Source organism: Pan paniscus, chromosome 14, assembly GCF_029289425.2.
Source record: "Pan paniscus chromosome 14, NHGRI_mPanPan1-v2.0_pri, whole genome shotgun sequence".
Classification (NCBI taxonomy): Eukaryota; Metazoa; Chordata; class Mammalia; order Primates; family Hominidae; genus Pan; species Pan paniscus.
In genome coordinates, this window is record NC_073263.2 from 98,657,591 (window position 1) to 98,671,152 (window position 13,562).

The 13,562-nt window shown below is 40.9% G+C and overlaps 1 protein-coding gene across 7 annotated transcripts in view; it reads left to right on the forward strand.

The window, feature by feature from the left end:
* The first annotated feature begins 219 nt into the window (after positions 1-219).
* The window catches only part of MBNL2 (muscleblind like splicing regulator 2), a 254,347-nt gene continuing 241,004 nt past the window's right edge, over positions 220-13,562 (forward strand). For 6 of the 7 annotated variants that reach the window (XM_057299607.2, XM_034936869.3, XM_055096914.2 and 3 more), the window contains exon 1: positions 253-401. The gene's annotated coding sequence lies outside the window, so the exon portion shown is untranslated. Of the gene's footprint in view, positions 402-13,562 lie in introns of all 7 variants that reach the window. The other variant, XM_055096915.2, reaches the window with a different exon arrangement.

Here is a 13,562-nt window from a genome sequence, read left to right on the forward strand (position 1 = left end):
TTTAAAAGTAGCTCACATATTTTTTCTGCAGTCTTTAATTGCAGATGAGTTAGGTCTACAACTTCTTTGGTGCCTCTGTGCACACTACAGTTTGCACACACACACCCTGTCACTACTCTCTTTTATTCTATAGGATCGTTTTATGGAGTTCAAAGTCCTCAAAGCTTGCAGGGAAAGGAGGAGGGCTAGGGAAAAGGACGACTGTGCTAAGCCTGAGTGTAAACTCCCCTGGAGCAGAGAATGACTCACATTCTCTGTGACATGAGTCACTCCCATGCAAAACTGGAGTTGCGAGCTACTACTTTGCCTGTAGCTGTTTGTTTGTTCAGAGGCAGATGGAAGGCAGAGGCTGCGCAGAGAATGGAGAGCTGTGTCTGAGGAGCCTTGGAGCATTCACCCAGGTAGAGGAAGGCCACCGTGTGATCACCTTTTCTCCTTGGCTATAGCTCAGAATATTCAGTTCCCTAAAGTAAGGCACTGCTAGTATTTTTTACCTAAGGAAATGAACCAGAGAGAAGGTTAATTTGCAAAACAAAAAAGAGAAAAAATTGACTAGCAACCGGTAGAAATTGATAGAGAGGGAAAAGGGAAAAACTAATGGGGTAAAAACTCAAAGGGTTTCTCTATCAATTAAATTAAAGCTTTCTCATTTAATGAGAATTGATGCTTATTATAACTGTGCTTATTTATTCTTAGCTGTATATAAAACAGTAGAAAGTTGTTGATTTAATATGAAAGTTTAGAAAAGATAAAGTATTAATTCTGCATTCTAAAAACTCATTAACCAGGAGTGCTTGATTTCCTAGAAAGAATGGAACTTCGCCTGTCATAATTATTGAGACGATAGATTCACCTCTGATTTCTCAATTATAAATAGAATCATCAAATGCTGAAGGCAAGGACCTTGTCTAAACAATCTCCACTAGGTTATGTATTTGAAAGTGTTTGGAACTACTGTGAAAACTCGATAGTTCTTAGGTCTTAGTTCATCAAAACCTAAAGTGAAACATACCTCCACACATAGTGAGGGTGTTCATCCCTACATATTCCACCTCCCCACACTGGCCTCCTCGAAGGAGGCTTGGAAGAGTCTATGGCTGGCTCTGCATTGGTCATGCATGCCTCCACGGCTGCTTTGCTCTGTGCCCCGGCTTTCCTAGGTATCACCTCTCAGCCTGACCTCCGCTTCCGCTTCCTGTCCCACGTCTCTAACCAACAACTTAAAGGGACCCTACCCAAGGAATTGTAACCTGTGGACTTTCCCTAAAGGGAAATCTCAGATATAGCCAGGGGCTCAGGGAATGCAACTAACATGCAACTTTGGGAAGATAGGTTTTGCTTTTTTATCTTAGACTTTTTTTTAGTTTGCCTTGAGAAAAATCAGAGCTGTTCTTTAGAAAAAAACAGAAAAATGAGAAGGTAGCAGGTCTTGTCTTCAGTCTTTCCCATTTCCCAAGAAGCACCGGATCAGATCCTCTTAGGACCATGAACTCTTCACTTCCTACCTAGCTACCTAGCCCAGATTTATCATGTCAGTTACCTCTGTAATATGGTGTTGGTTTATAATAGCTTAAAAATGAGTGTTGTGGCTCCCTGCTATATTTTCTTTTTTACTGGTTCTTCTTGAAAACTAAAAAATAAAAATAAAAAATCCTAAAGGAAGAATTCTCTAGTTGTAAAGTTGTGTCAACATAGTCAACACTGAGGGAAGCATTTGAAAACCTTCCCTATGTCCTTTGTCATCTCATATAAGCAGCTATTTATCTGTAACCACTCCCAATATTAGGCCAACTTGTATTTGATCATACCACATAGCCATTAGCTGATTTGGGTCTCAGCACTCTTGGCAACATGTTAGAATTCTTTGAAGGACCTTCCTGCCATCAACACTTCCTAAATTCCCCAAACCCCTGAGCCGTTGAAATCTATCCAGGAGGGGAGTCTAACATGCAAAACTGCATGTGACTCTTCAGCAAGGTGGAGAACAGGAGGCAGGTATGATAGGTTTGCTGGCTTCTGGTTTACTAGTCCCTGGTACAGATGAAATGAATAATGTTTGTACTCAAGTAAATGTACTCACCTTTCTTTAATTCCCAGATGATGTTTTGTTGACAGCTAAGATTTAACTTTAACTTACGGATTTCCGTATAATTTTACAATGCAGTTACTTCCTAGGATTCATTCTAACTATGATTGATACTGAGTAAACTCTCTTTTATTTTTGCTTCATTTAATTTCTCTATATGTATAAAGTATAATGGGAATGGTTTTACCCTGACTTATTTTTGGATAGTTCAATGATGGCTGTGGAGGAAGAGTGTTTAAATGAGTTTTTTGGTTTGTTTTGATTTTTTTGAGACAGAGTCTTGCTCTGTCACCCAGGCTGGAGTGCAGTGGCATGATCTCCGCTCACTGCAATCTCTGCCTCCTGGGTTCAAGTGATTCTCCTGCCTCAGCCTCCCGAGTAGCTGGGATTACAGGCTCCCGCCACCATGCCTGGCTAATTTTTGTATTTTTAGTAGAGACAGGGTTTCACCACATTGACCAGGCCGGTCTCGAACTCCTGACCTCAAGTAATCTGCCTTCCTCGGCCTCCCAAAGCACTAGGATTACGGGCATGAGCCACCGCGCCCGGCTGTGTTTAAATGATTATTAATGTGGTGCCACGTGGAGTGGGAAAAGGGAGTGGCTGCTCTGACTGAGCCTTCAGAAACGTCGCCTTAGCAGCAACAGCTGGGAATGAGCAGAGTCTGCTAGGATCGCACCTCCATGAAGGAGGGGTCTGAGCTAGGGCCAGATACCCGTAGGATCCTGATACTGCCTTCTCTTCTGCTTAGAGGACTATAACCATGTTATCCCAGAAATTGTGCATTAAAAACCATGAAGCTCCTCTCCCTGCCTCTAGACATGATACTTCTTTTTTTTTTTTTTTTTTTGAGACAGAGTTTCGTGCTTGTTTCCTAGGCTGGAGTGCAATTGTGTAATCTCAGCTCACTGCAACCTCTGCCTCCTGGGTTCAAGCAATTCTCCTGCCTCAGCCTCCTGAGTAGCTGGGATTACAGGCATGTGCCACCACGCCTGGCTAATTTTGCATTTTTAGTAGAGATGGGGTTTCTCCATGTTGGTTGGTCAGGCTGGTCTCGAAACCCTGACCTCAGGTAATCCGCCCACCTCAGCCTCCCAAAGTGCTGGGATTACAGGCATGAGCCACCCCGCCCAGCCTAGTGATACTTCTTATAATTACTCTTGGTGCAGCCACCACATGACGGCGGAGGATGAGGAGGAAATAAGGAAGATCTCAAATAGGAACAAATAAGGAGGTCAAGGTGCAGGGCTAGAGGGAAAGAACATTAGAAGCAAAGTATTGGGAAGGACCCTGACATAGAGCTGTGAAGGTTACATAATGACAGTGGTACTCATTAGGCGAATTTCAAATATTTGAACCCTCTAAACTTACGGGCACATGGTAGCATTGTGCTTCCCCCACCAATTTAAATTTTGTCTGTGTAATTTGCTTTAGCAATAAAATGTGGGAAGTGATGCATATTTCATATCTAGGTAGAAGCTTCAGGAAAGAACGCAGGCTTCCCTACATGCTCTCTCTCCAACATTTGAGAAAATGGCTGCTTCATCAGCCTGGGTCCGTGAGCAACTCCAATGAGCAACCTGTGACGGGCCTGTGGAAGGACTGTAAAATTAACTTTGTTGCTTTAAGCATCTGAGATTTGGGAGATGTGTGTTATTGCACTGTAACCTGACCAGGCCTGACTGATCCTGAAGGAGCAGATAGAAGCTAAACAAAGGCCAAAAAAAGCAACATGATAACAAAGAAAAGAGAAAGAAAGAATTGGTAATGAAAGAGAGAAAAGAGAGGTCAGGGAAGATATGGAGAAAAGGAGGGAGCAAAAGGGACTGTAAGAGGCAAGAGAGAGGATGATGAGAAGAAAGAGAAAAGTGTCCAAGGAAAAAGAACCTAGGTGTCTGAGGATGCAGGTGCCCAGTAGCTTGCAGTGATAACTTGCCATATGAAGTGAGGGCATGGGCCTTGATGTTAACTGCATACTTTATTTCATAACTAGTTGGCAGCAAGTATTCTGTTACTTATTCCTCAAGCTATATATTTGAAGCCATCATTATTTTTCCATTGAAAAAAGCTAAAAGATATGGGCATTGGATGGTGTTTGGAACTGCACAGTGTAACTATATTATGAAATAATAGTTTGTTGCAGAAAAGAGCCTGCCAAGTGGTCTAGTTCTTAGTTCTTGAGCCCTTGCCCTCTGGTGCTATAAGGCTTCTTCCTGGTTCCCTCAGGGGCTGCTCCCTGAAACAAGGCAAGGCAGACCAAGCAGTTGATCTACCTTGATTCTCACCTGAGCAGTTGCATTTTTATTGGATGTGTATAGCAGGCTTCCATGTCAGGTTTTACTTGCAGAAAGGGTTCTACTTTTTTCTTTTCTTTTCTTTTCTTTTCTTTTCTTTGAGACGGAGTCTCACTCTGTCACCAGGCTGGAGTACAGTGGTGTGTGGCATGACCTTGGCTCACTGCAACCTCCACCTCCCTGGATCAAGCAATTATTCTGCCTCAGCCTCCTGAGTAGCTAGGACTACAGGCATGTGCCACTACAACTGGCTAATTTTTTTTTTTAATATTTTAGTAGAGATGGGGTTTCACCATGTTGGCTGGGATGGTCTTGATCTCCTTACCTCGTGATCCTCCCGCCTCGGCCTCCCAAAGTGCTGGCATTACAGGCGTGAGCCATCGCGCCCAGCAGGTTCTACTTTCTAAAAGAGTTTTGCCAACAACAGATCCAGTCTATTGTGAACAAAAACCCCACAACACTTCACTAACATTCCATCCAAGCATTAGGCATGAACGTATGTATTTGTTCAGAATGAAATGAGGTTTGCAGCTTACAAATATTACCTATGACTGAAAAATGAGCACAGAAGGAGTGCTGTTGGCCAGGGATCTCACTTGATTGGTGGGCTTTCAGAAAGCACACTGGGGAACAAAAGACCTATGGAGAGGATTGTATGGAAGGAAGGACCTTAATCTTGTGGGGATAATTGAGACAGAAAAATTGCCTGAAGCTCTGACTTTAGAGAAGCCTTTCCCCTGTTCAGAATCCAAAGCCACATTCTAGAATATTCATTATAATGCATGGCTATTCTTCCCTCCTACCCAAAGCCAAAAAGCAGCTATCTGGAATGCTCAGGATGTGTTGTTCCCAGGTGACCATGGCCAGTGACCCAACAAGAGCATTGATGGATGAGGTGGGCAAGACCAAATAGAAGCCCTGCAGGCTACTTCTGGCTTGGATGTTTCTTTCTCAAGAAAAACCATACTGCCATCCCTCAGTTGAAAAGGCAACTCCCATTGGATCTGTCTGTGAATGGCATGGGGGGTTCCTGCTATGCTATGGACCACAGCAGACCTCTTTTTGTTTTGTATACTTTGGTAGGAATATGGCAGAGGTCAACAGCATCTGGAAGAGAGTGTTAGATACAAGATTACATTGGAAACAGAACATAATGGCAGTTATCCAAACAGAGACAAGAACAGCATCTGGAAACTTGAAAAGGTTAATGAACTACTATGGTTGGCTCTCTTGCTCCTTTGGTTGCTGGAAAAGTAGGCAGGTTGCAGGAAGCATGAGAAGTACTGAACAGTATTTGTGCTGAATGCACTGTCTGTTCACTTTATATTATTCCAGACATAGATACTTAGAGGAATGTTTTTTGTCTGTCGATTGGTGAGATTTTTAAGTTCAAAATGTATGAAGGTAATTTGAGCTGTGTTTATAGAATGTATGTTCATATTGGCAGTTGTCCTTACCTCTGTTTCCATAATCATTCCTCCCCACCAAGCACTGTAACTTTGGCTGATAGTCCACCAGTGGCTAGGAATGGTCCTGCTTTGATCATCTGGAATGATTTTTTTTTTACCTACTGACTAAATAAAGAAATGCTCATATTTACCTGATTCTTCATCTTGTAAATGAAATAGTACATTTCACATCCATTTCTCATGTTGTTTAAAGTTTAGGAGATATTTGGTATTGTAAAAATATAATAGAGCCAATGAAAATGACAGCTTTCTAAGTCCTTAAAATCTAGGGAGGAAAGAAATAGCATTACAGCCAGAGTCCATGTAGGTATCCAGGAAGGATGGCATTGAGCTGACACAGTGGAGATGCAGATCTTGGTTTACCTGATGTCCAAGGCTTGTTTTCATGAGGATAAAAGAAGAAATTCATTGTCTGAAGGCAAGAGAGGCAGCTGATTGTGAATAAGGAGGTAAGAAAGTGGGTTCCAGAGTTAGGGGGCAGTAATAAAAGACAAGACACAGAATGCAGGAGCAGGAGAGTAGTGGGAAGAGGAAGGCGGGGGACATCCTGGCTCCTGGCAGCAAAGGGAGGCAACTAGAAATGGCAGCAGAGTCAGACACCAGCCAATGCTCTGTTCACCTTGAGCTGCCAATGTACAGGTTTGCCCTTGGAAAGAAGAGGAGTCGGCATGGTTAAGGGTACATGGTTGAGAAAGAAGATGCTGAGCGACCGGTTACATAAGAGGAAAAGAATAACAAAGTGCAGTAAACTCCTGACATAGACAAGTGTTTATTCACAATGTCCAGTTGAGACCTCTGGGAAGGAAATTTCAAAAAATAGAGGCTTCTTATATGATTAGCAAATGTTCTGCCTAAAAAGGTAGCTCTGCATTTCTTAGCTGAGACAATTCTGCCTGTAGAACCTGAGAAGAAGGACAACCTCTGTTAGAGTGCTTTTCTTTCTTTTTTTCAATTTGGTAAGGCCCAGAGAACTATTAAAACAACCCGTGGTTACATACCATTCATTATATATTTGTCCAAACCCACAGAATGTACAACACCAAGAGTTAGCCTTTATGTAAACGATGGACTTTGGGTGATAATGATGTGTCAATGTAGGTTCATCAGTTGTAACAAATGTACCAGTCTTTTGGGGGATGCCAATAATCAGGGGAGGCTATTCATGAGCAGGGGCAGAGAGTGTATGGGAAATTTCTGTACCTTCTGCTCAATTTTGCTGTGAAATGAAAACTACTCTAAATAAGTCTATTTAAAAAGAAAAAAATGATCATGCAGACTAAGAGGCAGCATCATAGAAAAGACAAATCACCATTATTGTCTTCCATGGGAAATATCAATATATTTATGCTAAGGTATACCTTGTATTTTCAGAGTTAGTGAATGTCGTTCATAAGATGTGATGGAATCCAAAATGAAATTCCGTAGTAATAATTACTGGTATTCAAAGTAAAAGTGAGTTAATTAGTTCTATTCCTAGGGTGAATACATACATGTACATTTGCGTATGCACTAACATACACATACTTGTACACATGCATACACACAAGAACATTTCCATTTCACAAAAATGCCTAGACAGGAGCAGAGGCTCCAACTCAACTCTGAACTTGGGGACTTTCCATGCAATATGTTTGCTGTGTGTGTAGATTTGGTGAAACAAGCCTGTGCTGAAGCCAAGATCCACTGTGACTGTGGCTGTTTATCTTGGAGATGCAGGGCTTTGCCAGTGAACTGTGTGGGTGTAAAACAGAGGGGAGAGAAAGTGATAGGACAAGATTCAGCCCTGGCAGCCATTACGGAAGCGTAACATTATGCTTCCTAAGGTACCTTCTCACTAGTGATTAAATGATGATATGTTCAGGCTTCAGATGGAAGTTTAATACCTTGTCTTAAGTGAAGTGCTCCTGGAGCTCCTGGAGATAAATTCATCTGCTTTCTCGTACACTGTGCATGCTTAGTAAATATTTAATGTCAACTCTGCATCTTCCTCAGGTTCACTAAGTCATTCTCTGCTTGCTAGAGAGCAGCCCCAGTGCTCCCCTAAAACCTCATTGGGCTATAGCTTCACAAGTAGCCACCTTGGTATGACTCTAGCTGACTAGGGGCAGACATGCTACCCACAGTCATAGCCAATAATAGCAAACACTTAAGGAGCTTATGAGTTAGCTGTGGGCTAAGAGCTTTGCCTCCTTTTTTACCTACTTTCACAGCAGCTTAAACAGGTAGGTCTTATTATTACCTCCAATTTACAGAAGAGAAGGAAGAGGTTTAGAGCGGGTCAGCTGCCCAACACGAACTAATACTAGAACTTGGTGGAGCAGAGGTTGGGACCTGCAGATTTCTAACTCCAATTGTGTAGACTTAGATCATGGACAGACAGCTTACTCTTCCACCCCTACAGTTTTTTCTAATGGCATCATTTGTCTGTTTTGGTTCCCATATTTGAAAGTTATTTCCTAAGATGGCAGATGCCTCTCCCTCCTCTCTCTGCAGGGGAGTTGTTCTCCCAGAAGCGAAATTAGGAAATCCATTGAATGATTGGCCTGAAACATCCCCCCATATCACACACCACAAAATCACCTGAGGGTCAGGGCTGACAACTTAGAACGGGTTTTCCAATTGTGCTCTGGCACTGCATGGCTGCCTGCAGCAACAGGCGTGCTTTTGTCTCAGAAATTGTTGCCAATCTCGTAACTAAAAATGGAGAGTTTTTCCAATCCACAGTAATCAGCCATCCTACACTCACTGCTGGTGGGTGCACAGAACACAGAATAAAAGGAATCAGCAAGGCTTTCTACTTGCCCACCATATGTTTACGTTAAGTGATCTGCCCAGTAATGCCATTTGTTCTTCAGAGTTATCCATGCTGAGATGCCTCCTCACTTTTTGGAGTCGAAAAGCCGAATTTAACAAGATGAATGGTATGACCCTTGAGGCTACATGAAGCAGGAGCAAGATTATCTATTTCTCAATTGCCAAGTACATTCTAACGAGTTTTTAGACCTACAGGTCATGGGTCAAAGCCACATGGTCTCTTCAGGTTGCCCTGATACATGAAAAATTTTCTAAGACAAAAAATAACATGTATTTTACAAAGGCCAATAAGAGTAAAATTTCAGGAAGTTAAAGAGTTACCAAGTTTATAGCAGTTGGTGAAGACTTGAATATAGTCAGGCAAATGCTTACCTATACATGAGGACTTCATTTTCACTCAATGCGGTTCTCACCTGCCCTCAGTTGCAGTCTTGACCAATAATTGGGGCTGTTTATGCCTGGCCTGACAAAGCTACAAGTTATTGTTAGAGACGAGATCTTGCCATGTTGCCCAGGTTGATCTCAAACTCCTGGCCTCAAGTGATCCTCTTGCCACTTGCCTTAGCTTCCCGAGTATTTGGGATTACATCTGTGAGCCACCATGCCTGGTAAAGTTATTAACTGTAGTTCAAGACAGGTAACCTTGACTGTGGGGCTGCCCAGGGCCCAGGGAAGTCAGAGTATTTCTGAACTATTCAGGACTTTTGGCCTGCCCCTAACACAACATCCTCCTTTCAGTTAGACGTTTGGATAGAAAAGGCAGATTGACCTTGCATTTTCAAGGTCAATCTTGAAACTACTCAAGCTCCCTCAAACTACTAAAAGGACTATAAGAGGTTAAAAAAGACAGAAACCCTCAACAAAGAGGAGCAGGGGCAACAGAAGCCTAACTTTGCAAGTTGGAAAGCAGGTGGCTGAATGGTCACTGCCTTGGCAGATCCCAGAAAGCTGAAATCTAAGCTATCAGTGGGTGAAGCCAGGAAGCAAACTGAATTGCACTTCAGAAACCAGGAATGGTGGTGGCAGATGTTTTTCAAAGTGGGGGTGAAAAGAGGGCTGCAAATAGGGGATGATTTAAAAGTATATTTAAAATACAGTAAAACCCTGGATTCCCTCTCTCACTCTATACAACCCTGTGATCATGTTTCCTTTCCCCAACCCTGGCAGATGATGACAAGTATATTTCTTCAAGGAGGTTAAAAAAAAGAGGGGTTCTAGCATGGGAAAACACCATACACAGCAGATATAGTGTGTTCGGTGGTGCTCTGTGTGTGTTTAACTATCAGCTTGGAAGCTGGGAAGCAACTAGGGCTCTAATTTGTAGTCATTGCCAATTGCAGTGGTGTAAATACTCCCACCAAAGCTAATTTCAAATGGACAGCATAAAGTCTCTGGTCATGGAGTTGGGAAGAGATGCACACAATCAGCTTTTTGTGAGCCTGTGCAAACTGGTTTCAGGTTTCAGGTTTGATGAAAATAGAGAAATTAAATGGAAGTTTACACACCAAACTATCAGACAGCGTCCATTTTCATCCCCCTTCTTTGTTTGATGCCCATGTTTAAGCAGCCAGGATAATACCTTTTAGGTAATAGGTTACAAGATTTTTCCCTGAAGAACCTGAATGGTTGGAGAAGATATGGGAGACCTGGAAATACTTATAGTAATGAGTTACCCCATGAAATGCTCAGCCAGATTACTATATAGTATATTTCATCTAACAACAAGCCCACCTACAAAGATCTTCCAACAGCACTTTATCAGCCCACTCATCTGTAAGCAGACAACCAAGGATGACCAATAATTTTAGGAAATCTGCCAACCTGAAAGTCAGAGATGAAAATAAAGAGATAAAGGAATTTGAAATTAAAAAAGACAATGCAGTGAGAACACTTCAAAAAGATTGATTACATTCATGAAACAAAGAAGATGAAGTCTTTTTAAAGGAACATTCAGAACATTCTTGTAAAAGGAATCTAGAGATTAAAAAATACGTAAGAAAAAGGTAAAGCTTAATAGATGAGTTAGAAGATAGGGTTCAGAAAACCTTCTAGAATGGGGAAAAGGCAATAAATGAATGAGGGAAAAATATTTTTAAAATGTGGTGTTAATCCAGAAGGCTTAAAATCAAATGATAAGAGTTTCATAAAAAAAGAGAAAACAGAGAGAAAAAAAATCCAAGAAATACAACAAATAAAATTTTGAAAAGTGAAGTACATGAGTTTTCACATTAAAAGTACAGCCAAGTGTGAACACAATGGATAAAAAAGGCCTAAGCCCCAAGCACATCATTCTTAAATTTCAAAATACTAGAGACAAAGAAAAAAATGTATAAAGCTTTCAGAAAGTAAAGAAATAATCAACATTCAGAATAGCATCAGACTTCTCAATACCACACTGGAAAGAAGAGATAAATTATCAATGCCTGCCTTCAAAATTCTTAGGGTATGATTTCGAATACACTATTCTATACCTAGCCATATCATCAATTAATTGAGAGGATAAAATAAAGACATTGTCAGACATTCAAGGTTCAAAAATTTTTATTGCACCTTTCTTGCACCTTTTCTCAGGAATGTAATGGAGAATAAGATCCTCTCAAATGAGGGAGTATATCAAGAAAAAAGACACTGGATCCAAGAAACAAGTAATCAAGTACAGACAGGCACCAAGGGAATCTCCCAGGATGCTGGCAAAGAGAGGTCCCAGGATGACATCTCAGTGGTAAATCTAGAGAATATTAACTCTAGATTGGAGCAGGAAGACAGAGCTCTGGAGAAATCTCTCAAAAAAGAAGAATAAATAGCAGACCTAATGTGTCTATATAAGAAGATTTACATTTCTGGTAAAGAGTTTGTACAATTAGCAATTGGCACATAGGAAACTAAGCAGCACCCCTCCAAATAAAAAAGTAAAAAGTTACTAACTCCAGGGACATAAAAATGTAGTATAAGAAAAGAAATGTAATAATAGTACACTACATGGCTGAGCTGTGAATAGTGTGTTCTTGACTCAGAGCAATGTAAAACACTGTCTCTCAATCCAAACATCATAATATAATTATGTAGAAAGAATGTGGAAAGAGGAGCACATGCACGTGTGTTTGAGCGTGTGTGTGAGTGTGTGTGTGTGTGTGTATTTTCTTGGAGGGGGAAGAAGTGAAAAATCAAAAGTTTAGTCTTCTATAAAGAGTTTAAAAATTAAGAAGAAACAGTGCAAGCAAATTATTTAGGTAAATGTAGATATAATCCAAACAAATAGTTAAAAGTTAAGGTAGCTGGCAACAGGTGAGAAAAGATTGTTGGGATTTTTAAAAAATGAACCTCGTAGAACAATTTTCATTTTTAAGCTATGAACGCATGTAATTTTGATTAAAAAGTAAATATACAGTAAGAAATAAAAAGACTATTTAGGAAAAAACAGAAAACCTTTTATAAGGCTACAATTATCTGTGAAGGTCTAACTAGTCTCAGAATGATTGGATCAAAGCATAATATGTACCTCTGGCAGCCACAAACCTTAAAGCACTGCACCCAGCCCAGAGTCCTGGTGCCCATTCACAAGGGGGAGAGAACAAAGTAGACAACTACTTGACCACGTCTACTTTACCAAGAGACTTCCTAAAATTTGGACAGTTTGTCAATGTGCTGGCTTCCAAACATGTTGTGCCTATAAATTTCTCCTATATGTCACTCCTATCCTTTGACATGCCTCTATGTAGAAGAGACTTTCCAAACTCTCTTCCAATGATGAGTTTCTAAGTCTGTGCTATCCAGTAAATGTTAACTTTATGAATTGTTTCATGTAGTAATATTTCTGTAGGATAAATATTCTGCCAGACTGTGCAGTATGCTCAGGAATAAAAGGCATTCATTCACTCCTTCATTCATTCAACATTTCTGTCTAACATGTCTAGAAGTTGGGGAGACTTGGTACGTGAAATAAACAGAATTTCTTCCTCTGGAAGCCCAAAGTCATAAAAGAGAATTTGATGTGTAAAAAAAGTTAGACTGGAGATGGACTGATTCTTCCCATTCTCATAAAAATTTTAAATAAGGCTTTTAGCTTTCACAGAGGCTTTTAACCCCATTTTTTACCCGTTGGTTTTTTTTTTTTTTTTTTTTTTTTTTTTGTGAGACAGAGTCTTGCTCCTTTTCCCAGGCTGGAGTGTAGTGGTGCAATCTCAGCTCACTGCAACCTCCACCTCTCGGATTCAAGCAATTCTCCTGCCTCAGCCTCCCGAGTAGCTGGGACTACAGGCATGCACCACCACACTGACCTAATTTTTGCATTTTTAGTAGAGAATGGGGTTTTGGCATGTTAACCAGCCTGGTCTTGAACTCCTAGCCTGAAGGAATCTGCCTGCCTTGGCCTCCCAAAGTGCTGGGATTACAGGCTACCCAGCTGATTTTTTAAATATATGGATTAGCAACAGGAGTACAAAAGAGGGAGTGATTAAATTCGTTTGGATGATGCGGGGAAGGCAACACAAACTAGAATTTGAGTCTTACTCTGCCTTTATCCCTCATGTCTAGCAGAACTAGACACATAGTTGATACTATGTAAATGTTTCCTGAATAAATAAATGGTATAAGGATGGATGGATGGATGGATGGATGGATGGATGGATGGATGGATGGATAGACAAGCTGATTCAACTAAAATTCACCTTGGCTGAAAGAGGTGATTCTAAGATTAGAGGGACCAATATTGAGTACTGCATGAATAGTATTGAGGAGGCGATGCTAAGAGTATTGGGGACTTTTTTGATTAAAAAACCTTTTGGACAGACCTATGACTCCTATGCAGTCAGAATTATGAGTAATCGTCCCTTCAACTGTGGTATGTTCAATTGTGAGATGAGCCCAAACTCCTGGGAGACCACGCTTTTCAAAAGAACT